We start from the raw sequence: 27,678 nt of genomic DNA, 5'->3' as shown, positions 1-27,678 counted from the left end.
ATCAGGTGCGAAGTCCGGCTCCCGTAGGAGTCCGGACGGGTCTTACCGGCAGTCGAAGTTGGCGACGGAGCCCGGCTCCTGTGGGAGTCCGGGCGGGGTCCTCTCGGAGTTGAAGTCGCGGGCGGAGCCCGACTCCCGTAGGAGTCTGGGCGGAGTCTTCCTGCAATTAAAGTTAAAGGCGAAGTCCAGCTCCCGTAGGAGTCCGGACAAGGCTTACCAGCAGCTGATGTTGAGGATGGAGCCCGGCTCTTGTAGGAGTCCGGGCGGAGTCTACTTGCGGTTGAGGTTGTTGGCGGAGTCCGGCTCCCGTAGGAATCCGGACGAAGTCTGTCTGCAGCCGTTGGAGTCGAGGACGGAGCCCGGCTCCCGTAGGAGTCCGAGCGGAGTCTTCCTGTAATTAAAGTTAAAGGCGAAGTCCGGCTCCCGTAGGAGTCCAGACAAGGCTTACCGGCAGCTGATGTTGAGGACGGAGCCTGGCTCCTGTAGGAGTCCGGGCGGAGTCTACTTGCGGTTGAGGTTGTTGGCGGAGTCCGGCTCCCGTAGGAGTCCGGACGAAGTCTGTCTGCAGCCGCTGGAGTCGAGGACAGAGCCCGACTCCCGTAGGAGTCCAGGCGGAGTCTTCCTGCAATTAAAGTTAAAGGCGAAGTCCGGCTCCCGTAGGAGTCCGGACAAGGCGTACCGACAGCTGATGTTGAGGATGGAGCCCAGCTCCTGTAGGAGTCCGGGCGGAGTCTACTTGCGGTTGAGGTTGTTGGCAGAGTCCGGCTCCCGTAGGAATCCGGATGAAGTCTGTCTGCAGCCGCTGGAGTCGAGGATGGAGCCCGGCTCCCGTAGGAGTCCGGCGGAGTCTTCCTGCAATTAAAGTTAAAGGCGAAGTCCGGCTCCCGTAGGAGTCCAGACAAGGCTTACCGACAGCTGATATTGAGGACGGAGCCCGGCTCCTGTAGGAGTCCGGGCGGAGTCTACTTGTGGTTGAGGTTGTTGGCGGAGTCCGACTCCGGTAGGAGTCCGGACGAAGTCTGTCTGCAGCCGCTGGAGTCGAGGACGAAGCCCGGCTCCCGTAGGAGTCCGGGCGGAGTCTTCCTGCAATTAAAGTTAAAGGCGAAGTCCGGCTCCCGTAGGAGTCTGGACAAGGCTTACCGACGGTTGATGTTGGCGATGAAGCCCGGCTCCCGTAGGAGTCCGGGCGAAGTCCCCCTTGAGGTTGGAGTCGTAGGCGGAGCCCGGTTCCCGTAGGAGTCCGGATGAAGTCTGTCTGCAGTCGCTGGAGTCGAGGATGGAGCCCGACTCCCGTAGGAGTCCGGGCGGAGTCTTCCTGTAATTAAAGTTAAAGATGAAGTCCGGCTCCCGTAGGAGTCCGGACAAGGCTTACCGGCAGCTGATATTGAGGACGGAGCCCGGCTCCTGTAGGAGTTCGGGCGGAGTCTACTTGCGGTTGTGGTTGTTGGCGGAGTCCGGCTCCCGTAGGAGTCCGGACGAAGTCTGTCTGCAGCCGCTGGAGTCGAGAACGAAGCCCGGCTCCCATAGGAGTCCGGGCGGAGTCTTCCTGCAATTAAAGTTAAAGGCGAAGTCCGACTCCCGTAGGAGTCCGGACAAGGCTTACCGGCAGCTGATGTTGAGGACGGAGCCTGGCTCCTGTAGGAGTCCGGGCGGAGTCTACTTGCGGTTGAGGTTGTTGGCGGAGTCCGGCTCCTGTAGGAATCTGGACGAAGTCTGTCTGCAGCCGTTGGAGTCGAGGACGAAGCCCGGCTCCCGTAGGAGTCCGGGCGGAGTCTTCCTGCAATTAAAGTTAAAGGTGAAGTCCGGCTCCCGTAGGAGTCCGGACAAGGCTTACCGGCAGCTGATGTTGAGGATGGAGCCCGGCTCTTATAGGAGTCCGGGCGGAGTCTACTTGCGGTTGAGGTTGTTGGCGGAGTCCGGCTCCCATAGGAATCCGGACGAAGTCTGTCTGCAGCCGCTGGAGTCGAGGACGGAGCCCGGCTCCCATAGGAGTCCGGGCGGAGTCTTCCTGCAATTAAAGTTAAAGGCGAAGTCCGACTCCCGTAGGAGTCCGGACAAGGCTTACCGGCAGCTGATGTTGAGGATGGAGCCCGGCTCCTGTAGGAGTCCGGGCGGAGTCTACTTGCGGTTGAGGTTGTTGGCGGAGTCCGGCTCCCGTAGGAGTCCGGACGAAGTCTGTCTGCAGCCGCTGGAGTCGAGGACGGAGCTCGGCTCCCGTAGGAGTTCGGGCGGAGTCTTCCTGCAATTAAAGTTAAAGGCGAAGTCCGTCTCCCGTAGGAGTCCGGATAAGGCTTACCGGCAGCTGATGTTGAGGACGGAGCCCGGCTCCTGTAGGAGTCCGAGCAGAGTCTACTTGCGGTTGAGGTTGTTGGCGGAGTCTGGCTCCCGTAGGAGTCCGGACGAAGTCTGTCTGCAGCCGCTGGAGTCGAGGATGAAGCCCGGCTCCCGTAGGAGTCCGGGCGGAGTCTTCCTGCAATTAAAGTTAAAGGCGAAGTCCGGCTCCCGTAGGAGTCTGGACAAGGCTTACCGACGGTTGACGTTGGCGATGAAGCCCGGCTCCCGTAGGAGTCCGGGCGAAGTCCCCCTTGAGGTTGGAGTCGTAGGCGGAGCCCGGTTCCCATAGGAGTTCGGGCGGAGTCTATTGGAGCTGATTCTGCTGAGGACTTCGGCTGTGGATATTTTATACCCAACACCAGTCCCCCTACTTCCGAGTTTGAATTTCGAACGAAGAAAGTACAGAGAGAGAGATGAGCACAGCCAAAACCGTCCCCTCGAATCCTGCGCACTGCCGCCCCCAGATATTTTGGCATTAAATGTGCGTGTGCTGGAGTCTTTTCGGATCGGGGCGATACGAAGCGACCCTTCGAAATTCTCGCCGGTACACTGGCCCAGGTACGGTGCCATAATGGCCCTACTGATCCGTCAGCCGCTTTTAGCCGCCTGCCAGGGGGAGTGGGACACGTGCCGGATGCGGACTGGCTTGGGGGGATTCATGATCATTATGGCGTCGGATCCCAGGGTCTATTTAAACCCGTCTTCCCACCTTTAGGTGCCCTATTTCATTTCAGAGTTTCTATCAGTGCTTGCCCTCTCTTCGAGAGCCCTGTTTCAGTGGGCATCTTCTCGAGCCGTAGGTGTCTTCCAAATCATCCCTGTCTTCGTCCCTCTGGTCCCTCAGAGTGATATAGGTTAGTTTCAGCACCTTCAACCTTCTTTCCACCGCCTAGGGACTTCTTCTCTCGTCCGCGCGTTGCGCTAAATTGCCGTTCGCCGAACTTCTCTTGTCGTTTGACCTGTCTGATGTAGACGTCGTTGGGGGGTGCCCGATCGTCGATGCGTTAACTCGCCTTTCTCGTCGTACATGGCCGCAAGTCCGAGCTTGACCGTCCGGGCTCCGCATTGCTTCGGGGATGTCGTTGTCTTCCTAAGCGGTGTCGAAAGTCTTTTCAGAGGTCGGGGGTGTTCGGTAGGAACCCCCCATTTCAGTTGAGACGAAGTCCTTCTTCTTTTTTTTTTTTTTTTTTTTTGGTGCGGTTCATCCTTCATCTGTTCCCGTCGTAGTTCGTCATCCTTCCTTTTTAATTTTCCTCCTCTTCTCAGAGTGAGGGCCGTCCCCCCGCTTTTCGCGGGGTTGCATAGAAGCGAGGAGGTGCCGCTGAGGGGCTTTTTTCTTTCATCCGATCTTGTTGGGCGGCTGGGTTTCGTCACCATCAACCCTTGCTGCAGAAGTCACGGGTGGAGCCCGGCTCCCATAGGAGTCTGGGTGGGGTCTTCCTTGGCGTCATGGATGGAGCCCAGCTCCCGTAGGAGTCCGGGTGAAGTCTTCCTTGGTGTCGTGGATGGAGCCCGGCTCCCGTAGGAGTCCGGGTGGAGTCTGGAGTCCGAGTGAAGTCTTCCTTGGCATCGTGGATGGAGCCCGGCTCCCGTAGGAGTCCGGGTGAAGTCTTCCTTGGCGTCGTGGATGGAGCCCGACTCCCGTAGGAGTCCGGATGGAGTCTAGAGTCTGGATGGAGTCTTCCTTGGCATCGTGGACGGAGCCCGACTCCCATAGGAGTCCGGGCCTTCCACTTTGCTCGAGCCAGGGTGAGGTTCTCCTCCCGTTCCTGGCTTGGCTGTGGGGGTGCGTTAGGGCGCTGTAAGGCCTCTCCCCCCATCCGGTCTAAAAGAACCGGGCCTTCGACTTTGCTCATGTCAGGACGAGGTTCTCCTCCTGTTCCTGACATGGCTGTGGGGGCACATTAGGGCGCTGTAAGGCCTCTCCCTCCATTCGGTCTAAAAGAACCGGGCCTTTGACTTTGCTCATGTCAGGACGAGGTTCTCCTCCTATTCCTGACATGGCTGTGGGGGCACATTAGGGCGCTGTAAGGCCTCTCCCCCCATCCGGTCTAAAAGAACCGGGCCTTTGACTTTGCTCATGTCAGGACGAGGTTCTCCTCCTATTCCTGACATGGCTGTGGGGGCACATTAGGGCGCTGTAAGGCCTCTCCCCCCATCCGGTCTAAAAGAACCGGGCCTTTGACTTTGCTCATGTCAGGACGAGGTTCTCCTCCTGTTCCTGACATGGCTGTGGGGGCACATTAGGGCGTTGTAAGGCCTCTCCCCCAATCCGATTTCGAGATAGTCGGACTTTCATTTTAGGTATGTTAGGACGGGGTTCTCCCCCGTTCCTAACATAACTTTGCTTCAAGCATTTGGAGGGGTCATATCCAGTCGTAATAAATCCACACCAGATGAGAAGAGTACGTCAAGTAGAAAAAAATTTAGATTCAAGGTGAAATCGTAAGTGATACATTTACAGATTTTCCGAGTTCCACGGTCGTGGGTGGTCCGCTCCTCCTTGAGACCCTCCAGTGATGGAGTCGATGGTCCTGATGGGAGGCCGGTCCCCGGGTTGCTCCTCCCTTCTTGGCGGTTCAGGCTGCGGAAGGGCCCTTGGCCGATCTCCTCTACCCTCAGGCCTGCGTCGGATGAACCTGTCGAGTCGACCTCGCCGAATGAGCTCCTCGATCTCGTCCCGGAGCTGGATGCATTCCTCTGTGTCGTGGCCGTGGTCGCGGTGGTAGAGGCAGAACTTGTTGGGGTTACGCTTCCCGGGGTGTGTGCACATCCTCTCCGGCCTAGGGAGCTGCTCCCTGACCTCCATCAATACCTGGGCTTTCGAGGCGTTGAGGGGGGCGTAGTTGCGGAATCTCCCTGGTGGGGAACCCCACCGAACCCCGCGATCCAGGCTTCTCTGCCTGTGCGCCCGGGGTGGAGTATGGGCGCGCTTATGGCCAGGAGGGGATCGAGAACGCAACCGGGCTTCCTTTGGCCTTTTTTCAATTGCGGGCTTACTCGAGTCTCCCGCTTGCCGCTCCCTCGCCGTCTCTTCATCCTTCATTTTGAAGGCTTCTTTCGCTCGAGCGTACCCTTCGGCCCGGGCCAGCAAATCAGCAAAATTCCTGGGATACTTTTTCTCCAGGGAGAATAAAAGATCATTCTTCTGAAGGCCACCCTTCAGGGTGGCCATTGCGACTGATTGGTCCAAGTTCCGGACCTCCAGCGCCGCGATGTTGAAGCGGTTGATGTAGGCCCGAATGGACTCCCCTTCCCTTTGCTTGATGTTGATGAGGGATTCCGAACCCTTCCGAGGGCACCGGCTGTTGACAAAATGGGCCACAAATTGGTGGCTCATTTGATCGAAGGAAAGGATGGTACCCGGTTTCAAAGCCGAGTACCAGTTCCTCACCGCTCCCTTCAAGGTGGACGGGAAGGCCCGACATAAGATGGCATCTGGAGCACCGTGAAGCAGCATCATCGTCCGGAAGGCCTCCAGATGATCAACCGGGTCTGAAGTTCCGTCGTAGCTTTCGAACTGGGGAAGCTTGAAGTTTGGCGGGATTGGTTCCTGCATGATCATTTGGGAGAAGGGAGGGTCAGTACAAATATCCTCACCATAAGTGGGGGGCGCATGGCGGAGTTCTTCGATCCGCCGGTTCATCTCCTGGAGCCTCCGGTCCAGGAAATCCTCTCGACTTCGAGTCTCGAGGGTCCTCTGGCAGAACGGGGGCAGGGATCTTCTAGGGGTGGAGTCGTGGTCCGACTGAGGGCTCTCTACCCTCGGGTTCGTTTTCCCAGGAAGGACGGGGTGGCTGGCCCAGGTGGCCCGCCCCACCGTCGGATTCTGATGTTCTGGGGATGCCCTTTCCGGGCGTACCGATGCCTGCGGCTGCTGCTGCTGCATAGCTTGCACAGCCTCGGTGAGGCCTCTGACATGCTGCGCCAGCAGGTCAAACTGCTCTGTGCCGACCGCCACCGCCGGAGGAGGAGGAGGAGGTTGAGAAACAGGAGGGGAGGCCGGAGCCTGAGATCTGGCCGCGGAGGCCGTGGACCGTCGCGTGGACGCCTTGCGAGGAGGCATCAAGTATGGATCCCGTGGGGGAAACAAGGAGTGGGTGTCGGAGGAGACGATCGGGGGTGGCTCCGTTGAACGCTTCTTCAAGAACAAGGGTACTGCGAAGCCACAGGCCCTTCCTCTATCGCCAATCCTGTTGGTGCAAAAATCCGCTTGCGCCGGAGAAGCTGGAGTCGAGGAAGTCGCGGTCGCCGTCGGGACCTGCAAAGGAAGTCTAAATCGGAGGTGGGGTTGCTCCGGCAAGATCCTCCGATGCTCAAGTCAGTTCTCTGCCTCAACAAGAATGGAGTGCTCGAACGGAGAATTTAGCAAAGTTTTTAGATAAAAGATGAGAGCTTATAGAATAACATATCTGGAGCCCCCTTTTATAGGCGGAGGGGGCAGTAGCCTGACAGCGATATCTGTAACTGTCTGGCAGTGGGCTGCCCAGGGTCAGGCGGAGTTTGCTGCGAAGAGTAGTGGAGTGGACCCGTGGCTATCATCGGGGTGTGCCACGTGGAGTCCGTTGCGGGGAGTGGAGCGGCGTCTGTTGTCACGACTTGCCAGCGGATCGGAGAATCGCGCGGTATCCGTCGCAGGAAGTGGAGCAGGATCGTGGCTGTTATTGCGGCCTGCCAGGGAGTAGTGGAACTGCGCAGAATCCATCGTAGGAAGTGGAGCAGAGCTGCGACCGTTACTGCAGCCTGTCAGGGAGTGATGGAGCTGCACGGAATCTGCCGCAGGAAGTGGAGCAGGATCGTGGCCGTTATTGTGGCCTGCCAGGGAGTGCAGATCCGTCGGCTGAAGTTCGGCAGCTGTCGGAGTCCGGCTCCCGTAGGGGTCCGGGCGGAGTCCTCCTTGCGGTTGGGGTCGTGGGTAGAGCCCAGCTCCCGTGGGAGTCCGGGCGGAGTCCTCTCAGAGTTGTAGTCGCGGGCGGAGCCCGGCTCCCGTAGGAGTCCGGGCGGAGTCCCCTGCAATCAAAATCAGGTGCGAAGTCCGACTCCCGTAGGAGTCCGGACGGGTCTTACCGGCAGTCGAAGTTGGCGACGGAGCCCGGCTCCCGTGGGAGTCTGGGCGGGGTCCTCTCGGAGTTGAAGTCACGGGCGGAGCCCGGCTCTCGTAGGAGTCCGGGCGAAGTCCCCTGCAATCAAAATCAGGTGCGAAGTCCATTTCCCGTAGGAGTCCGGACGGGTCTTACCGACAGTCGAAGTTGGCGACGGAGCCTGGCTCCCGTGGGAGTCCGGGCGGGGTCCTCTCGGAGTTGAAGTCACGGGCGGAGCCCGGCTCTCATAGGAGTCCGGGCGGAGTCCCCTGCAATCAAAATCAGGTGCGAAGTCCGGCTCCCATAGGAGTCCGGGCTCCGTCGCCAACTTCGACTGCCGGTAAGACCCATCGAACTCCTACGGAAGCCAGACTTCGCACCTGATTTTGATTGCAGGGGACTCCGCCCGGACTCCTACGGGAGCCGGGCTCCGCCCGCGACTACAACTCCGAGAGGACTCCGCCCGGATTCCCACGGGAGCCGGGCTCCACCCACGACCCCAACCGCAAGGAGGACTCCGCCCGGACCCCTACGGGAGCCGGACTCCGACAGCTGCCGAACTTCAACCGACGGATCTGCACTCCCTGGCAGGCCACAATAACGGCCACGATCCTGCTCCACTTTCTGCGGTGGATTTCGCGCAGCTCCATCACTCCCTGACAGGCCGCAGTAACGGTCGCAGCTCGCTCCACTTCCTACGACGGATTCCGCGCAGTTCCACTACTCCCTGGCAGGCCGCAATAACAGCCACGATCCTGCTCCACTTCCTGCGATGGATACCGCACGATTTTTCCATCCGCTGGCAAGTCGTGACAACAGACGCCGCTCCACTCCCCGCGACGGACTCCACGTGGCACACCCCGATGATAGCCACGGGTCCACTCCACTACTCTTCGCAGCAAACTCCACCTGACCCTGGGCAGTCCACTGCCAGACGGTTACAGATGTCGCTGTCAGGCTACTGCCCCCTCCGCCTATAAAAGGGGGCTCCAGATACGTTATTCTATAAGCTCTCATCTTTTATCTAAAAACTCTGCTAAATTCTTCGTTCGAGCACTCCATTCTTGTTGAGGCAGAGAACTGACTTGAGCGTCGGAGGGTCTTGCCGGAGCAACCCCACCTCCGGTTTAGACTTCCTTTGCAGGTCCCGGCGGCGACCGCGACTTCCTCGACTCCAGCTTCTCCGGCGCAAACGGATTTTTGCACCAACAATTTCGATGATATTTATAGTATACTATCAAAATTTTACTTTAATCTAATATCATTATCATGATAAATTTAGCACACAATAATTTAAGCCATTAAATAAAAAAATGAATGATCAAAAGGTCAAATGATGTCTAATTATAAGATATTTTTTTTAGATAAATGATCTTTGCTACTACTTTGATCATTTGTATGGTGGTGATCGTAAAATTCAAATCGCACGTATATGAACCATCAAAACTATATGTCTCTTGATATTCATTCTTAAAGTTCTTAAATAATTATATTTGTGCTTTTGTAAGATTTACTTAATATCGATGGTTTATATACATACAGTTTGAATTTTATGATCATCACCATACAGATGATTAAAGTAGTAGTAAAGATCATTTATCTAAAAAATTATCTTATAATTGGATGCTGTTTGGCTTTTTGATCACTCATTTTTTATTTAATGATCTAAATTATTTCGTACTAAATTGATCAAGATAGTGATGTCCGATTAAAATAAAATTTTGATAATATGCTATAAATATCATCAAGATTATTGTTGTAAGTTTTTAAATCTATTGATGATCTCTATCTATTAAATCATTATGCGATCATTTACGACCATCGAAATCAAATTTTATTGATCGATATAGCTAAGACTACCAGATCGAGGTAGTCTTTTGTGATGATACTCTAACGATAATTATTTAGATAATAAATAATAAAAATAAATTTTAAATTTTAAAATTATATCATATTTAAAAAAATAAAAAAATATATATTCAATTATAAAATATATTTAAGATTGATTTTTTGGTTACAAAATATTAAAAAAATTTATGATCAAAAAATTGATCATAAAATACTTAAATTATTTTTTAAATTTATAAAATATTTTTATCATAAATAATTTACTATTTATTTTTTTAAAAAAATTAATTTTTCATCGATTATTTGCTACAGAAATTTTGAGTCACAAATGAAAAATTATTTATGATGCAAATTCAATTTGCATCATAAATTATTGATTATTTGTGATACAAAATTTTCATCATAAATAATTTATCATTTATTTTTTTAAAAATTTTTAATTTTTATTAATTATTTATGATAAAAAATTTACATCATAAATAGTAATTATTTACAATACAAATTCAATTTCTATCACAAATAATCAATTATTTATGATGCAAAAGTTCCATCACAAATAATCAATCATTCATTTTTTTAAAATTTTTGATTTTTCATCAATTATTTATGATAAAAATTTTGTATCATAAATAATTGATTATTCATGATGCAAATTCAATTTTCATCATAAATAAAATTATTTATGATAAAAAATTTTCATCACAAATAATCTATCATTTTTTTTAAAATTTTAAAATTTTTATTGATTATTTATGATAAAAATTTTATATCATAAATAATTTAATATTTATGATTTAAAATTTTTTACATCATAAATAATAAATTATTTATGATAAAAATATTTTTTTATCATAAATAATTCATTATTTACAACGTAAATTTTATTACATTGCTAATACATGTATTTGTGATAAAAATATTTTTATCACAATTAATTTCATCACTAAAATCCTCTTTTCTTATAGTGTGAACAACCAAAAGCCAGTCATTAAATGAGGGCACTACTTGCTTAAAGTTAATAAGAAAGCATGCATGTGGTGGCAATGGCTGAGAACACTCTTTAATATCATTTCTTATTTCAAATGATCAAAACTATCATTCTTTGTTAAAAAAAGATCTAAAATGGATCTAATCTTGCAAGGATAGATACAATATATTCTTGGCTAGCTATATTTCTTCATATTTTTTTTTTAATTTAAGTTACTGAGGTCAAGGTAAGAAAATGTCAAATAAAATTGTGGGCTCATTATCAAAAAGTAAACCCTATAAAAGTGAATTTTCTTTGGAGATGTAAAAATTCTCCTTCAAAAATTTGACAATATAAGAATTTTCATCTTTGCATTCACAAATTGTTTCAAGCAATCCAAGATTGTTTCTTATTCTGGTCATCATACATGATAAGTGGTCCAAGGTGCAATGGACATTAATTGATATTAATGAATCAATCAAACTAAACATGCAGAAACTAATATCAAGACATTTAGGTTTGGGAAGTAGAAGACATCAATACGTAACAAGTGAAAATTTGCTGTTTGACAACATCAATCTATGATCAAGTAGGATGAATCAAAATCTTAATATTAACTTATTCATAAAAGGATACAAGTTCTGTTGAAGCATCAAACCAACAAGTGCAATTCGTATTCTTAAACATTAAAAAAATAAAGCCAGTGTAATATAATAATGTACTCGATTTGCTTTACGACCAGGCCCTTGAATACATGTACTCAACTCAATTAATCTACAGGCATGAGAACTATTTTCAGAATCATGGACAAGTAAATATTAATCTAAGCCCTTGGATATAAAATAAGGTCTGATAACATAAATAAGACAGTGTGCATGTGAAACTAGCTAATGGATAAAGACAAATATTAAAGCATATATATGTGAATAATGAAAGTTTAAAAATAAAATACTACATCAAATTTTTGGAATCTTGATACATGAATGGGCAGTATGAAATTATCCAATAACTCCTTTGACTACAATCCAACTATGTTATCACTATAATTCTTCACTTTGTATATTAACACCTGGACAACAATAAACCACCAAACAAAATATCAAGAAACCACTAGAAATAAAGATCCAAAAGATTAAACCATCGCTTACTGATAATCGGTGACCTGATTAGAGGGAGGTGGGTTGAGGGCTCAAGGAGGCAGCCAGGGCTTTGGGAGGTAGGAGGTGGTCTAGGGGCTGGAGATCCGACGGACGAGGGCTCGAAGAGGTGGTTGGGGGAGGGGGGCTAGGGGCTTGGGGAGGCGGTCGGGGGCTTGGGGCTCAGGGAGGTGATCGAGGGGAGGCAGGCCGAGGGCTCGAGGCTTGGGGAGATGACTGACAGCTTGGAGAAGTCGGATCCAGCAGCAGAGGAAAGAGAGGACCAGAGGCAGCCGTGGGGAGGTGGGCCGATGGCTCGAGGAGGTGGTCAGGGCTCGAGGAGGTGGGAGGCAACTGAGGGGCTCAAAATCCAGCAGACAGGGGCTCAAGATGATCGTATGGTCGTGTCGATGATGTCAGGGCCAAGGCAAGGGCTCAGGGGCCAACGGGGTGGGGTTGCGAGCTAGGGGCCACGAGACAGGGTCATGGGGTCGAGGCAGGGGCAGGGGTCGCAGGGTCGGTGGGGCTAGCTCGGGGTCGCATCGGGGCAGGGGCCATGGAGTCAACTAGGGCAGGGGCTATGGGGCTGACTCTAGGTCAGGCTGGTATGAGGATGGGGCTGACGGTATCGGAGCGACCGTGGGATGCCAAAGAGATGGGAGGAAAGGGGGGGTTAGAGGGGGTGAGGGTGTTGGCGAGAGGAGGATAAGGGGCAAGAATGGGAGAAAATGAGCGGACGAGCAAAAAAATTTTTTCCCATGGTGGTTTATATGGTGGACTATTAGTGATGGCAAATATGCCATCGCTAATATCATCGATAAAGATATTATCGACGGTATATTTACCATCACTAAAGTTCATCGCTAATAACCATGACTCCATCCCTAAAAAATTATCTGAATATGATATAATTTTAAAATTTAAAATCTATCTTCGCCATTCACTATCTAAATAATTATTGTTAGAGTATCATCACAAAAAATCATCTCAATCCAATAGCCCTAGTTATGTCGATCAATAAAATTTGATTTCAATGGCTACAAACGATCGCATAATGATATGATAGATAGAAACCATTGATGGATCTAAAAATTTATAACAATAATTTTAATGATATTTATAGTATACTATCAAAATTTTACTTAAATCAGATATTATTATCATGATCAATTTAGCATGAGATGATTCAATCGTTAAATAAAAAATGAGTGATCAAAAGGCCAAACGGCATATGATGAAAATGATCTTTTGGATAAATAATTTTTGCTACTATTTTAATCACTTGTATAATAGTGATCGTAAAATCCAAAATGCATGTATATGAACCATCTACATGAAATAGATCTTACAAAAGTATAAGTATAATTACTTAAGGACTTTAAGAATGAGTATCAAAAGATATATAGTTTTGGATCATTCATATATGCACAGCATGAATTTTACGATCACCATCATACAAATGATCAAAGTAGTAGCATAGATCATTTATCTAAAAAATTATATTATAATCGAACATCGTTTGGCCTTCTGATCACTCAATTTTTATTTAACGATCCAAATCATTCCGTAGTAAATTGACCATGATAATGATATCCAATTGAAATAAAATTTTGATAGTATGCTATAAATATCATTAAAATCATCGTTACAAATTGTTAGACCCATCGGTGGTTTCTATCTATCAAATTATAATACGATCATTCATGATCGTTGAAATCAAATTTTAATGATCGACATATTTAGAGCCATCAGATCGAGGTGATCTTTTATGATGATACTCTAACGATAATTATTTAGATAATGAATAATGAAGATAGATTTTAAATTTTAAAATTAAATAGTTTTTTTCTTTTCACTATGGACGTTCCATCGCTAATAATTATTAGCGATGGTATTTACTGTCTCTAATACTTTTCATACCATCGCTAATAATTATAATAAATAAAAAAAAATTCTTTTATATTTTGTGATGGAAACATAATAGCTAATAATATCATCGCTAATGGTTATTAGCAACGGTATTTTTTCCACCATCGCTAATAATTTTAATAAATAAATTTTTTTTCTGATGACTAATAATATTAAAAATATTTTTTATTAGTGATGAGAAAATATCATCACTAATAATTAATAATCCATCGTTAATAATCTAAAAAAATTAAAAAAACTTTTTATTAGTGATGGCAAAATCACTATCGCTAATTACTATCAGTAAAAATATTTATTAGTGATGGTTGATCTACCGTCGCTAATAGCTATCGCTAATACTTATTTTTCTTATAATGGATATCATAATATTAATTTATAATATCATAATTTTGATCTAAAATATTATAATTCTATATTCAGAGATATTTTTTATGTCAGGATGCCATAATTTTAATCTATAATATCATTCTGGTTCAAAATTATGATATTATATATAAAAATTATTACATCTTGATATAAAAAATATTTTTAAATATAAAATTATGATATTTTAGATAAAAATTATAATATTATCAATTAAAATTATGACATCCTGAGCATAAAAACTATCTTCAAATATAAAATTATGACATCTTAGATCAAAATTATGATATTGTAGGTTAAAACTATAATATCTTAGTATAGAAAAGTCTTCAAATATAGAATTATAAATTTTGAATCAAAATTATGATATTATAGATTAAAATATAATTTTTTAAAAATTATGATATTTTGATATCGAGAACATCACTGAATAAATAATTATGATATTTTAAATCAAAATTATAATATTATAGATTAAAATTATAATATTTTAGTATAAAAAATATCATTGAATCTAGAATTATGATATTTTAGATCAAAATTATAATATTATAGATTAAAATTATGATATCCAATATAATAAACATTCCTAAATACAGAAGTATAATATCTTGAGTCAAAATTATTATATTTGTTCGATTTTTTATGTCAGGGCATGCATATATATTTTAATTTTTTTTTAAATAATGCAATGAAATAGAAGATTAAAATATCTTTTAATCTACATCATGCATGCATAAAACATAGAGCACTAGGATCTACTTCATATGCTGAAATTGAATACATACTAAATTTTATGCAAAAATTAAATATATGATCGAATCACATACCTATTTCATAAATTTTTTCTTCAAATCTAGATTTAGAAGAGAGTAGGTTCTTTCTTAGCCATGCAAGTGCCTGACCTCTACAAAAATTCACTTAGGATCAGCCTGGAACAGTCCTCTTTGGTATTGATTTTTTTTCTCTAAGAAAAATCAGCTTGCAAATCTGAACGAAGTCTAGATCGCGATCAACTCTTTGATCTTTTTCTTAACCTTCTTCTTCTCTTGCTTTTCTTTTTTTGATTATGAAGCAATCAGGAACTAGAAACCAGCAAACAAAGAGAACGCCCAAACTCCTTTAGGCATGGAAGATGGAGGATGCCCAAGCTTTGGGTATTGGCTCTTCAAGGAAGAAGAGAGGGGAGAAGAGAGAGAGGGCGTGGGCACTTCTATAGAGGCATGGGGATGCTGGATTTCAATGCTTAGAAGCCTTAAGAAAGATCTTTTTAAATAGGTATAAGGTTCGAATCCTATTCAAAATCAAGCAATCACTTAATACAAATCCTACTTGTATTAGAAATCTTTATTTCTTTAGTTATTTGACTCCCTTTAGGAGATCTTTTAGGCGCCAACTATTAAAATCTTTGCACCCATAAATACACATGCCACATGGCACCCATGGGATGCCCCATGCTAGTCCCACACATCCTCTAATGGGTGGGCACATCTAACTTGATCAAATCAAATGGCGCTCAATTAAAACTATCAAGAAAATTAATTAAGGGTTTGAACCCTTAATTCATTTGATCCAAAATTCTAAGCACCCAACAATTAGAATCCAATGAATCTAATTCATTTAGGATTATTAGTAGATAATTAAATTTGAATTAATCTTATCAAATAAAAAATTCAAACGTAAAGAGATAATTGGATCCAATCATATGCTGACAAGGTTATCCTGAACCCAATAGGATTTCTCTAAATCCAATTGAGATTTCATAAGTCCAATTACTTATTCCAGATCTAATCTCTTTGTTGTGTGATCTCATAGGTTCAATTCTATCTGGTAGCGAGATATACAATGATCTCTATCATAGTATCATTGAAATTCTTTTCAATGGATTAAAATAATTTCACTCTAACTCATCAAGGTTTGTTGATCCTGAGCAACCCTAGTGAGCTCTCACAATCCACCAGTGACATCTAGTAGTATATAGTAGCAATCCAGTGGAATCAAAAAAGAACCTCAAGGTATAGTTCATGTATGATTTAGTCCCTCTATCATGAGTCTTGACTAGCTGGCAGATTATAGATAAATCATCAAATCTCATCATCAGTCATATGATAGATTCGACCAGCTCAAGTCCAATTATGATCCTTATGAAAAATCTTTTCCATCAATCAAACTACTATGGTAATAGACTCTCGGATTTAGCCTCTTATATCCCATAGGACGACTCCTCTTTATCAAGATCAATAGATTCTATCTTGATGCGCATCCTACTCTTACAGTGGACCAACTGTTGCCAATATCTACTACAAGGGCTCATTGAGATCATGTTTATATGTTAATCAAACTCCAGCAGCCTCACTACAAGCAGTCATACCATTGCAGATTAAAGGACCATTTACATAACTACAGTATCGAGACAATCACTGACGATCGAGTAAAAATCTAAGTGATCTCTTATATGGTCATGCTTAGTACTAGTTGTTCTCTAACAACTACACACACTCGTCGCTCAGTGTCTCTATACTATAGATCAGAAACTCATCTATTTCGAAGAAAATAATCTATGTGTCAGTCTATTTAGATCGATCATCATCTTCATGATGATACTATGATCGAAAGCACTTAGAAATTATATACATGTCTCTAGTTCTCAATACGTTGAGAATATGTATCGAAATATTAATTCCATGGATGATTCAAGGACACATCACACTTGAATGAAAATTAAACTTGCCTTTTTATTGATCAAATCAATATATTAAGTATAAAATTGTGTCCTAATTTTATTATAATATGTCAGTCATGTTGGCTTCTAGGACATACATTTAACAATCTTTCACTTGGACTAAAGCCAATTGGCCACTAATCTAAGTCCCATCTTCTCAAGGTGGACTTCTACCTTTGGCTAGCTCAATTACTTTGTCAGCAGGTCTGCCACATTGTCTGTAGAGTCTACTTTTCGTACCTCGATATATTTTTTTTCAAGATAGTCGCATATGATATGGTACCGCTGTTCGATGTGTTTTGATTTTTGATAAAATCTTGGCTCCTTAGCAAATGCTATAGCTCCATTATTGTCGCAATAAAGTGGTATGGCATTTGATGTCATAACCTTAAGTTTCGTGATGAACTTTTGAACCAAAGTCTTTCTTTGCAGCATCCAAAGTAGCAACATATTCAGTCTCTATAGTTGAATCCACTATGATGGGTTACTTAAAATTTTTTCAGTTGATTGCACCACCATTGCATATGAACACATATCCTGATATAGACTTTTTATCATCAAAATCAGATATGAAGTCTGAATCAGTATACCCCTCGACTCGCAACTCAGAACCTCTTTCAAAGATCAAGAACAAATCTTTAGTTCTTCTTAAGTACTTAAGGATGTTCTTCACAGCTATCCAGTGCTCTTTGTCTGGATTCGACTAATATCTGCTCGTGACACTCACAGCAAAGGCATATCAGGTCAAGTATATAGTATGGTATATATGAGGCTCTCTATGACTGAGGCATAAGGAATCCAACTCATACGCTAAACTTTCTCAAATATGGTTAGATACATTATCTTGGAAAGATGAATACCATGCCTAAGAGATAAAAGTCTTCTTTTAGAATTTTTCATATTGAATCTCTTCAGCACTTTCTCTATGTACAGCTTTTGTGACAGGCCTAGCATTCTTTTAGATCTATCCCTATAGACCTTTATTCCAAGAATATAGGATGCTTCCTCTAGATCTTTCATAGAGAATTCTTTAGACAATTATCTTTTAACCATGGTCAGCATGAAAATATCATTTCCAATGAGGAGAATATCATCTACGTATTATATAAAAAATATTATTGCACTCTCACTGATCCTTTAGTATACACAAGATTTCTCTTCATTCTTGATAAAATCAAACGATTTGATCGCATCATCAAAATGAACATTCTAACTTTGAGAAGCTTGTTTTAATCCGTAGATAGATCTTTGTAGCTTGCAGACTTGTGATCACCATCACTAGATGTAAAATCCAAAGACTGTTCTATATAGATATCTTCCTCAAGATATCCATTTAGAAAAGTAGTTTTCACATTCATCTGTCAGATTTTATAATCATAATAAACTGTAATAGCAAGCAGAGTGCAGATGGGCTTCAGCATGGTTACGGACGAGAAAATTTTTTGATAGTCAATGCCCTCATGCTGGCTATAAACTTTTGCCACAAGCCTAACTTTATGGATCTCTACCTTACCATCGGTACTTATTTTTTTTTTATAGATCCATTTATACTCAATGGGTACTATACCCTCAGGTGGATCCACTGAGATATATACTTGGTTTGAATATATCGAGTCAATTTCTAACTTCATTGCATTTAACTATTTCTCAAAATCGATGTCAGATATCACCTCGTCAAAGATATTAGGATTATCACCATGATCCTTATCTTATATAAGAAACATTTCTTTTACTTCCTCTATAAGCATATCCATGTACCTTTTAGAAGGTCAGAAGATTCTGCTAGATCTATGAGGTAGTAGGGGACTACTGACTCATGAATAATAGGTTCCTGAAGATCTATAGCTCTTTGCTCTTCAGAGACCTTCTCTTCGAGCTTAACTAACCTTCCATTGCCACCATCCTGGATAAACTAATTTTCTAGGAATATGATGTTCTGACTCACAATCATATTATGATCTCGTGGAAAGTAAAAGTAGTATCCCATTAATTTTTTTGGATATCGTATAAAATGAGCTATTACAGATTTATGCCCTAATTTATCAGCCATCTGTCTTTTGACATAGGTCAGACATCCTCAAGTCTTAAGATAACCTAGACTCGGCTTCTTATCATACCATATCTCATACGGTGTAGTAGGAACAGATTTTGATAGAACCCTATTCAATAGATGAATTACAATTAATAAGATATGTCTCCAAAGATATAAGGATAAATCAGTGAAGTTCATTATGGACCTGACCATATCTAATAGGATCTTATTCCTCCTTTCGGATACCCCGTTGAGTTGAGATATTTTGAGAGGAGTCTATTGAGAGACTATGCCATTGTCCTTAAGATATCTCAAAATTTTTTGATTAAGGTATTCACCTCCTCGATCAGATCGAAGAACTTTAATAGATTTATCAGTTTATTTTTTTATTTTATTTTTGAATTCTTTGAACTTTTCAAAGACTTCAGACTTATGTTTCATGAGATATACAAATCTATACCTAGATAGATCATCGATAAAGATGATGAAGTAGTTGTAACCATCCTTGGCCTACACATCAAATGGTCCACACATATCGATATGTACCAGGACAAGTAACTCACTGATCCTTTCCCTATATTCTATAAAAGGCAACTTGACCATTTTTCTTTGAAGACAAGATTCACAAGCTGGATACAACTTTGGTTGAAGAGAGCTAAGGATCCCATCCTTTTTTAGTTTATTTATCCTGTCCTCTCCAATATGGCCTAGTCTATGATGCTACAAGTACTTTTGATTAATTTCATCTCTGAATCTCTTTTGACCTACGGTACTCACTATTTGTTCATTCAAATTCACATTCGCATCCATATGCAAGTGATATAGACTGTCAATTAAAAGATTATGTGCAATCAATTTATTTCATAAATAAATAAAATAAAATTTTTTATTAAAATTAAATTCAAAATCATCTTGTGCTAGCATAGGCACAGAAATCAAATTCTGACTAGCTACAGAAATAAAATAATAATTTTTTAAATCTAATCTAAATTCTAATGGTAATCAAAGAGAATAAGTGCCAATGACTTCTGCAGCAACTTTTGCTCCATTATCGATTTGAAGGATCATGTCACCTTCTCTCAACCTTTTACTTTTTATTAGATCCTGCATTGATGTACATATATGAGCACTCGAATCAGAGTCCAATATCCAACTAGAAGTAGAAAAAATTATAAGGTTAGATTCAATAATAAGCATAACTTTTGAAGGTTTATCATCCTTCTTAGTCTTTAGACTCTTCAGATAGAGTGGACAGTTTTTCTTCCAGTGACCGTCAGCATCACAATGAAAATACTTTTCCTTTACTTCAGCTTTCTTTGGAACGTCCTTCTTTGACTTGCTCTCTTTCTTCTGCTTCTTAGTAGATTTGTTCTTCTTCTTCCAATTAGACTTTCTCTTAGTTGAAGAAGTCCACTTCACAGCGAGAATAGTGTCCCTTAAACTCTTCAAGGTTTCTTCCGTAGTAACCAACATGTTGACCAGTTCGGATATAGTACAATCAAGTTTGTTCATATGAAAATTTATAATAAATTGACTATATGAACTTGCAAGGGATTGAAGGATTAAATTCATCTGTAATTTTTTTTGCATATCAAGCATGAGCTTCTCAAGGTCCTCAATGTCCCTGATCACTGTCATACAGTGCTCATGGACTGACTGCCCTTCGTGCATATTTAGATTGAAGAGTCTCTTAGATACTTAGAAGCATATTGTATGGCTCTGCTCACTATACAACTCTTGTAGGTAAGTGATCATAGCCCTGACAGTGGGCATATGCTCATGCTGGCTCTGCAACTCATTTGACATGGACGCCAGTTCATAGCACTTGACCTGACTGTCTTCATCCGTCCACTTTTCATAAGTAGTTCTTTGCTCAACAGTAGGACAGTTTGGTAATACTAGAGATTTCTGATCGAGTACATGATCTAGTTTTTCAGAAGTCAAAACAATCTTGAGATTTTTTAGCCAATCTTTATAGTTTGTTTCGATCAAGCAATTGGATTCAAAGATACGGGATAGAGAGTTTGAGGCTGATATTATTTAACTGCAAGAGTAAAGATTCAAGTTAGACTTTTATACTTTAAAGTTATATTTGTTTCTAGGGTCTTTAAGATACAAACAATGACTTCCACTAATTTTTTGGATCCCTCCACTCTTCGGATGAAAAACAAAAATCCTAACGTAACAAATAAATTTTTAGTTGATACTATGGTCCCACCGATGCTATGTACCTCATCTAATAGTTATTGATAACATGCACACCGATATGTAGATAACTCTTTGTCTAGATGCTTCTCTAAGTATGTTGCAGTGGCTTGGTATCTAAGTCATATAGGCTCACCTAACAGTTATTGACCACACTCCTTAGTTAAGCTCGATCCACCGTTCACAAGCAAATGCAAGGCCATCATTCGGTCTTTCACCTAATAGTTATTGGATCCAACTCCATCCGTATCCTGGAGCAACTCTTTGCTAATAGAGTGATTGCATATTTTCGGTGTAACTGAACAACTATGGCTAGCCAAAAATAATCAACACCAGTAGTACATCTGTACATCTACAATGATGGAAGACCTATGAACTTAATATTTATGGAGAGGTTTAGATTTAGGTCTCATCTAATCGATCATCATATAACTGATCTAATTGGTATGGGCTAAACCAAACTACCAAGCAACCTCATTCAAGACTCAATCTTCCATATTGGCCAAGTAAATAGAGATCGATTAATACTTAACTTAGTTTGATCAATTATTTAATCAAATTAAACCCATTACGTTCAAATTAAAAATCCTAGATGCAATCTAATTATATGACCTAATTTTGATTTTTTCATAATCAAAATTTTTATGCATAAACATAAATTTTAGATTTTAAAATTAAATTTTAGATCTAAATTTTTTGTATGAAAGATAAGTTTTAAATTATAAAACTTATTTTCAGGTTTAAATATAAGCATATATCTCATATATGTATGTAAAATTCAGATCTAAACAAAAATTCAGATCATGATATCATATATCTCATATATAAATCATGAAGCATATTGAAAATAATTTTTTGACCTAAATATGCAATCATATATCTCATATGTGAATCATAAATTAGATCAAATTAAATTTTAAATTTATGCATGCATTTATATGTCACATAAATATGAACTAGAAAGCGCTCTAGAATAAAATTTAGATCTATGCATGCTTTTACATATCAGCTATATATTCTAAAATTAAATCTAAAATAAATTTTAGATTTAAAATAATAATCTATACATCTCATGTATTAAGAAAAAAATTAGATTTTAAAACTCTTTTTAAAATATGTAGTCAATTTCATGCATATGAAAATTATGGCTTTGATACCATTGTTGAATTTTCTATGTCGGGGCATGCATGTATGTTTCAATTTTTTTTTTCTAAATAACATAGTAAAATAGAAGATTAAAATATCTTTTAATTTATATTATACATGCATAAAATATAAAGTACTAGGATCTACTTCATATACTAGAATTGAACACATACTAAATTTTATGCTGAAATTGAATATGTGATCGAATGACAAATCTATTTCGCAAATCTTTTCTTCAAATCTGGATCTAGAAGAGAGTAGATTCTCTCTTAACCATGCAAGTGCTCAATCTCTGTGGGTATTTACTTAGGATCAATCTAGAACAGTCCTTTTTGGTATTGATTTTTCTTCTCTAAGAAAAATCAGTCTACAAATCTGAACGAAGCCTAGATCGTGATCAATTCTTTGATCCTTTCTTTGATCTTTTTCTTCTCTTCTTCTCTTACATTTTTTTCCTTGATTATGAAGTAATTAAGGACTAGAAACCAGCAAACAAAGGGGATGCCCAAACTCCTTTAGGCGTGGAAGATGGAGGATGCCCAAGCCTTGGGCATTAGCTCTTTAAGGGAGAAGAGAGGGGAGAAGAGAGGGGGCATGGGCACTTCTATGGAGGCGTGGGACTGCTGGATTTCAATGCCTAGAAGCCTTAGGGAAGGTCCCTTTAAATAGGCATAAGATTTGAATCTTATTCAAAATCAAATAATTACTTAATACAAATTTTACTTGCATTAGAAATCCTTATTCCTTTAGCTATTTGACTCCCTTTAGGAGATCCTTTAGGTACCAACTATTGAAGCTTTTGTACCCACAAATACACACGCCACATGGCACCCATGGAATGCCCTTGCTGGTCCCACACGTTCTCTAATAGATGGGCATACCCAACTTGATCAAATCAAGTGATGCCCAATCAAAACTATCAAGAAAATTAATTAAGGGCTTGAACCCTTAATTTATTTGATCCAAAACCCTAGACATCCAATAATTGAAGTCCAATGAATCTAATTCATTTATATTTTTTAGCAGATAATTAAATTTAAATTAATCTTATTAAATAAAAAATTTAAATATAAAAAAAATTGGGTTCAACCATGTGCTAGCAAGGTTATCTTGAACCCAATAGGATTTTTCTAAATTCAATTGAGACTTCATAAGTCTAATTACTTATTTCAGATCTAATCCCTTTGTTGTATGACTCCATAGATTCAATTTTATCTGATAGCAAGATATACAATGATCTCTATCATAGTATCATTGAAACTCTTTTCAATAGATCAGAATAATTCTACTCTAACTCATCAAAGATTGTTGATCCTGAGTAACCCTAGTGAGCTCTCACAATCCACCAGTGATATCTAGCAGTATATAATGATAATTTAGTAGAATCGAAAAAGAACCTCAAGGTGTAGTTCACATGTGATTCAGTCTCTCCATCATGAGTTTCGACTAGATGGTAGATCATGGATAAATCATTAAATCTCATCATCAGTCATATAATAGATTCGATCAGCTCAAGTTCAATTGTGATCTTTATGAAAATTTTTTTTCATCAATCATACTGCTATGGCTATAGACTCTCGAACTTAGTCTCTTAAATTTTATAGGACTACTCTCTATTAAGATCGATAGATTTTATCTTGATGCGTACCCTACTTCTATAGTAGATTAACTATCACCAACATCTACTATAAAGGCTCATTGAGACCTTGTTTATATGTCAGTAAACTCCAGCAGCCTCACTACGAACAGTCATACCATCACAGATCAAAGAATCATTCACATAACTATAGTATTTAGACAATCACTAACGATCGAGTAGAAATCCAAATGATCTCTCGAATGGTCATGCTCAGTACTAGTTGTTATCTAATAACTATCCATACTTGTCGCTCAGTATTTTTATACTATAGATAAAAAACTCATCTACTTCAAAGGAAGTGATTTATGTGTCGGTCTATCCGGATCGATCATCATCCTCATGATAATACTATGACTGGGAGCATTTAAGAATTATATACATGTCTTTAATTTTCAATACTTTGAGAATATATATCGAAATATTAATTTCATGGATGGTTTAAGAATACATCACACTTGAATGAAAATTAAATTTATCTTTTATTGATCAAATCAATATATTAAATATAAAATTATGTCATAATTTTATTATAATGTGTCAACCATATTGACTTTTAGGACATACATCTAACAATATTATATTTTAAAATTATGATATCCTATTGTAGCAAAAATCTTTAAATATAAAATTATGATATTTTAGATCAAAATTATGATATTGTAGGTTAAAATTATGATATTTTGATACAAAAAATATTCTTGAATACAGTACTTGTAGAAATATGACATTCTATATCAAAATTATGAAATCATATGTAAAAAATTTTTCAAAGCAGAAAGCATTACATAATTACAATCAATCCATACAATATATTTCAAATTTATGATCATATTTTATTAAACTAACAAATTTTTTCAACCATCTATTATAGTATATTTTATAATTTAATAAAATTAAAATATTCAATTTATAAATTATGACATCCAATAAAAAAATTTATAATATGTTGTTTTCCTCTTTGGCCCTCTTCTCTCTCATTCTTCCTACACTCCTCTTCTTGTTATAAACCATTACTCCTACAAGCTAAAAACAAGATCCTTTAGTCTGTCGGTGGCCCTGCAGTGGTGACAAAGAGTGACATCTAGATCCTCCTTCCTTTTTGTATTCCACTAACTCATTATCTGCATTCGATGCAGTAAAAGAAGATGGATTCTCAAAATACCATCATATGAAATCTCATCCAGCTAATCATTTATAGAAATCTCTATAGAAATTGTACAAAAAAATTTTTAAAATCAAAAAATATATATGAAAGATATAAATATAAAGTTCTTTGAAAATATATCATAAAACATCATAATTTAATCTACAATATCATAATTTTAATTTAAAATATTATAATTATACTATTTTCTTACTTTAAAAACTATTTTTACTATAGAATATCATAATTTTAAACTAGAATATTATAATTTCAATCTATAATATCATAATTTTGATCTAAAATATTATAATTTATATTCAAAGATATTTTTTGCCTACAAAATATCATAATTTTAATCTATAATATCATAATTTTGGTTCATGATGTCATAAAATTATCAAAAAATATACTTAAAAGATGTCTTGCCTATAAGATATCATAATATTAATATAATATATCATAATTTTAATTTAAGATGTCATAATATTGTCAAAACTATGTTTGAAAAGTATTTTACCTATAGGATATCATAATTTTAATATAAAATATTATAATTTTGATCCAAAATATCATAAAAATATCAAAAAATATATTTAAAAAATATTTTATCTATAAGATGGTATAATATTAATTTTTAATATCATAATTATCATCTAAGATGTAATAATATTATCAAAACTACCTTTGAAAGATATTTTATATATAGAATGCCATAATTTTAACATAGAATGTCATAGTTTTGATTCAAAATATCATAAAAAAATTAAAAAAATATATTTGAGAGGTATTTTATATATAAAAATTAATCTATAATATCATAATTTTGATATAAGATATCATAATATTGTCAAAACTATTTTTGAAAGATATTTAAAATATTAAATTTTATAATTTTAACCTATACTATTATAATATAAATCTATAATGTCATAATTTTGATCTTGGATATCATAATATTATCAAGAACTATTTTGAGTACAAATCATGATATCCTGACTTATTATATGACTTTCTAAAAAAAATTATATAATATGCTATATTCAAAACTGAAAAAAGAACTCCATTTGAATCTACCAAATGGATTAATTTTATTTAACTACCAAAAGAGCTACTATAATAAAAAAATTATACAAAAATTGTAATAAATGATCTACATATGGTATTTTACTTCCTGATGGGTGGGATTGATATATTGTTTGGATGGATAATATTATTTATATACTAACCAACAACCTCGGACATATAATTCTTGCTATAGAATAAATCTTGGACATCAGATGCTCAAACAGAAGCTTAACAAAATGAGAAAGGAAAGAGAGAGAAGAGTAGCATTTGTAATATCCAACCAGACTTTAAAATAATAAAAATACTTCATTTTGGAGGAAAAACATATTTTTACCATATTTAATTTAAATAGTAAATTATGATATATATTAAATATATTCGATGATAGAACAATGTACTGTCTCCATTTTATTTATGCTTTTCGATCTCCAGTTTGATGAGAAATGACACCTATCATATCATGTCACGAGGGTGCTATGTGGATCAATCAGATAATACGATGCGATCCACATCAGATTTTCTATACCACGAGCGGTGTACAAAGAATTTTGCAACAGGAACTGGATCCTCTGCGGTACTTAAAAAATACCACACGGTGCTGTGTACATATTGGGACGTCCATCAAAAAAAGGATGGTTATGTGATGTTTATCTAAACTATTCAAATATCCTTGGGGTTTATTCATTTATCTTTTCTTAGTATTTTAATACGTGCGCATAAGCGCACGTAGTCACTTATCTTTTGATGGATATCTCCAAAATATACATAGCATCGTATGATACTTTTTGAGTATTGCAAAGGATCCGTTCCCTTCACAACAAGCGATATAGATTGGGCCTCTTGATACAGTTCCACCACCCACTCTCTCTCAAGCAAATTTATTTACGGTGCTCGGTAACTTTAGTAGTGTGGGTGCGAAGTGGATAATGACAAGTGAATAATGATCAAATTAAATTATTCCAAGTTACTGGTCCGTTCCATCGTGAACAAAGAAACTAGTCACACGAGAAGGAGACGGGAAGTCTAGGGAGAGGGAGAAGGCTGAATAGAGCTTAAAAGGAGGACCTATAGAAACTTGTATACACGCTGGAGCAGGGGAGAGGGAGCAGAGGAATTGTGGTGCTTTAGCTGTTGAGGGTCCAGGAAGGATCTCGTTGAAGCGATGTCGTGCTGAGTTTTGGGTGCTTAGGATGCTGTGTCATGGTTGAAACTGAATAGAGTTTAAAAGGTTGAACAATTCTTTGCCCACCGCCTGAGGTTTTGGGTGCTTTAGCCATGGCATTGTTGAGTTTTGGGTGCTGTGGATTCAAAAGAGGATCATTGCGTCCGGTCCCATATAATTCTCTCATCTTTTCTGCACCCTCTCCCTCTCCCTCCTGGAGTTGGACCAGTGATGTTCCTCCCTTGACTTTTATTCTTTAAATCCTCCCAACAATCCACAGCAGTCTCATTGACTTTGTCTGTACCTCCCCTTGATGGGTTGTGGAGCACATGCATTACAAAAATCTCTTAACAAGCATCACGAATAGTAAAGAGTCTCATAACAAAGGATGGCATAATGCATGGGTCGCTTAACAAAGAATAATGTCTCTTAACAAAGAATGAAATTTCAACATAGGCTACTAGAAAAAGAGGCCTCAATCTGAACAAAGAATAATTAATCTCACAACAAAGAATGAAATTTGAACATGAGCTCCTAAAACACTAGGAATTTATCATACTCAAGATGATAAAAAAAGTTTAGATAGATAAACACTCTACTTATTTGCTGGAATCATCACTATTATCACAAACTATAATGACGTCATCATCATCACTAATAGTAATAGTTTTTGTAACAATATGTTGTCATCATTCTAATTTCAAATTTTAGTAATGGTGGTATCATCACAATTAAGTTAACTAATAATGATCAATTTTGAGAGTCATTGGTAATCTATTATTGATTCGAGTATTAGTAACGATGAGTGACAATTCTAGATATCGTCATTAAAACTATTAGTGACGGTATTATGTATTTTCAGTGCTAATTTTTGTAGCTACTAGAAATCCAGAATGTTGCGGTGA

The sequence above is a fragment of the Elaeis guineensis genome, chromosome 1 (genome assembly GCF_000442705.2).
Source record: "Elaeis guineensis isolate ETL-2024a chromosome 1, EG11, whole genome shotgun sequence".
NCBI classification, from domain to species: Eukaryota; Viridiplantae; Streptophyta; class Magnoliopsida; order Arecales; family Arecaceae; genus Elaeis; species Elaeis guineensis.
Note: the sequence above shows the minus strand (reverse complement) of the source record.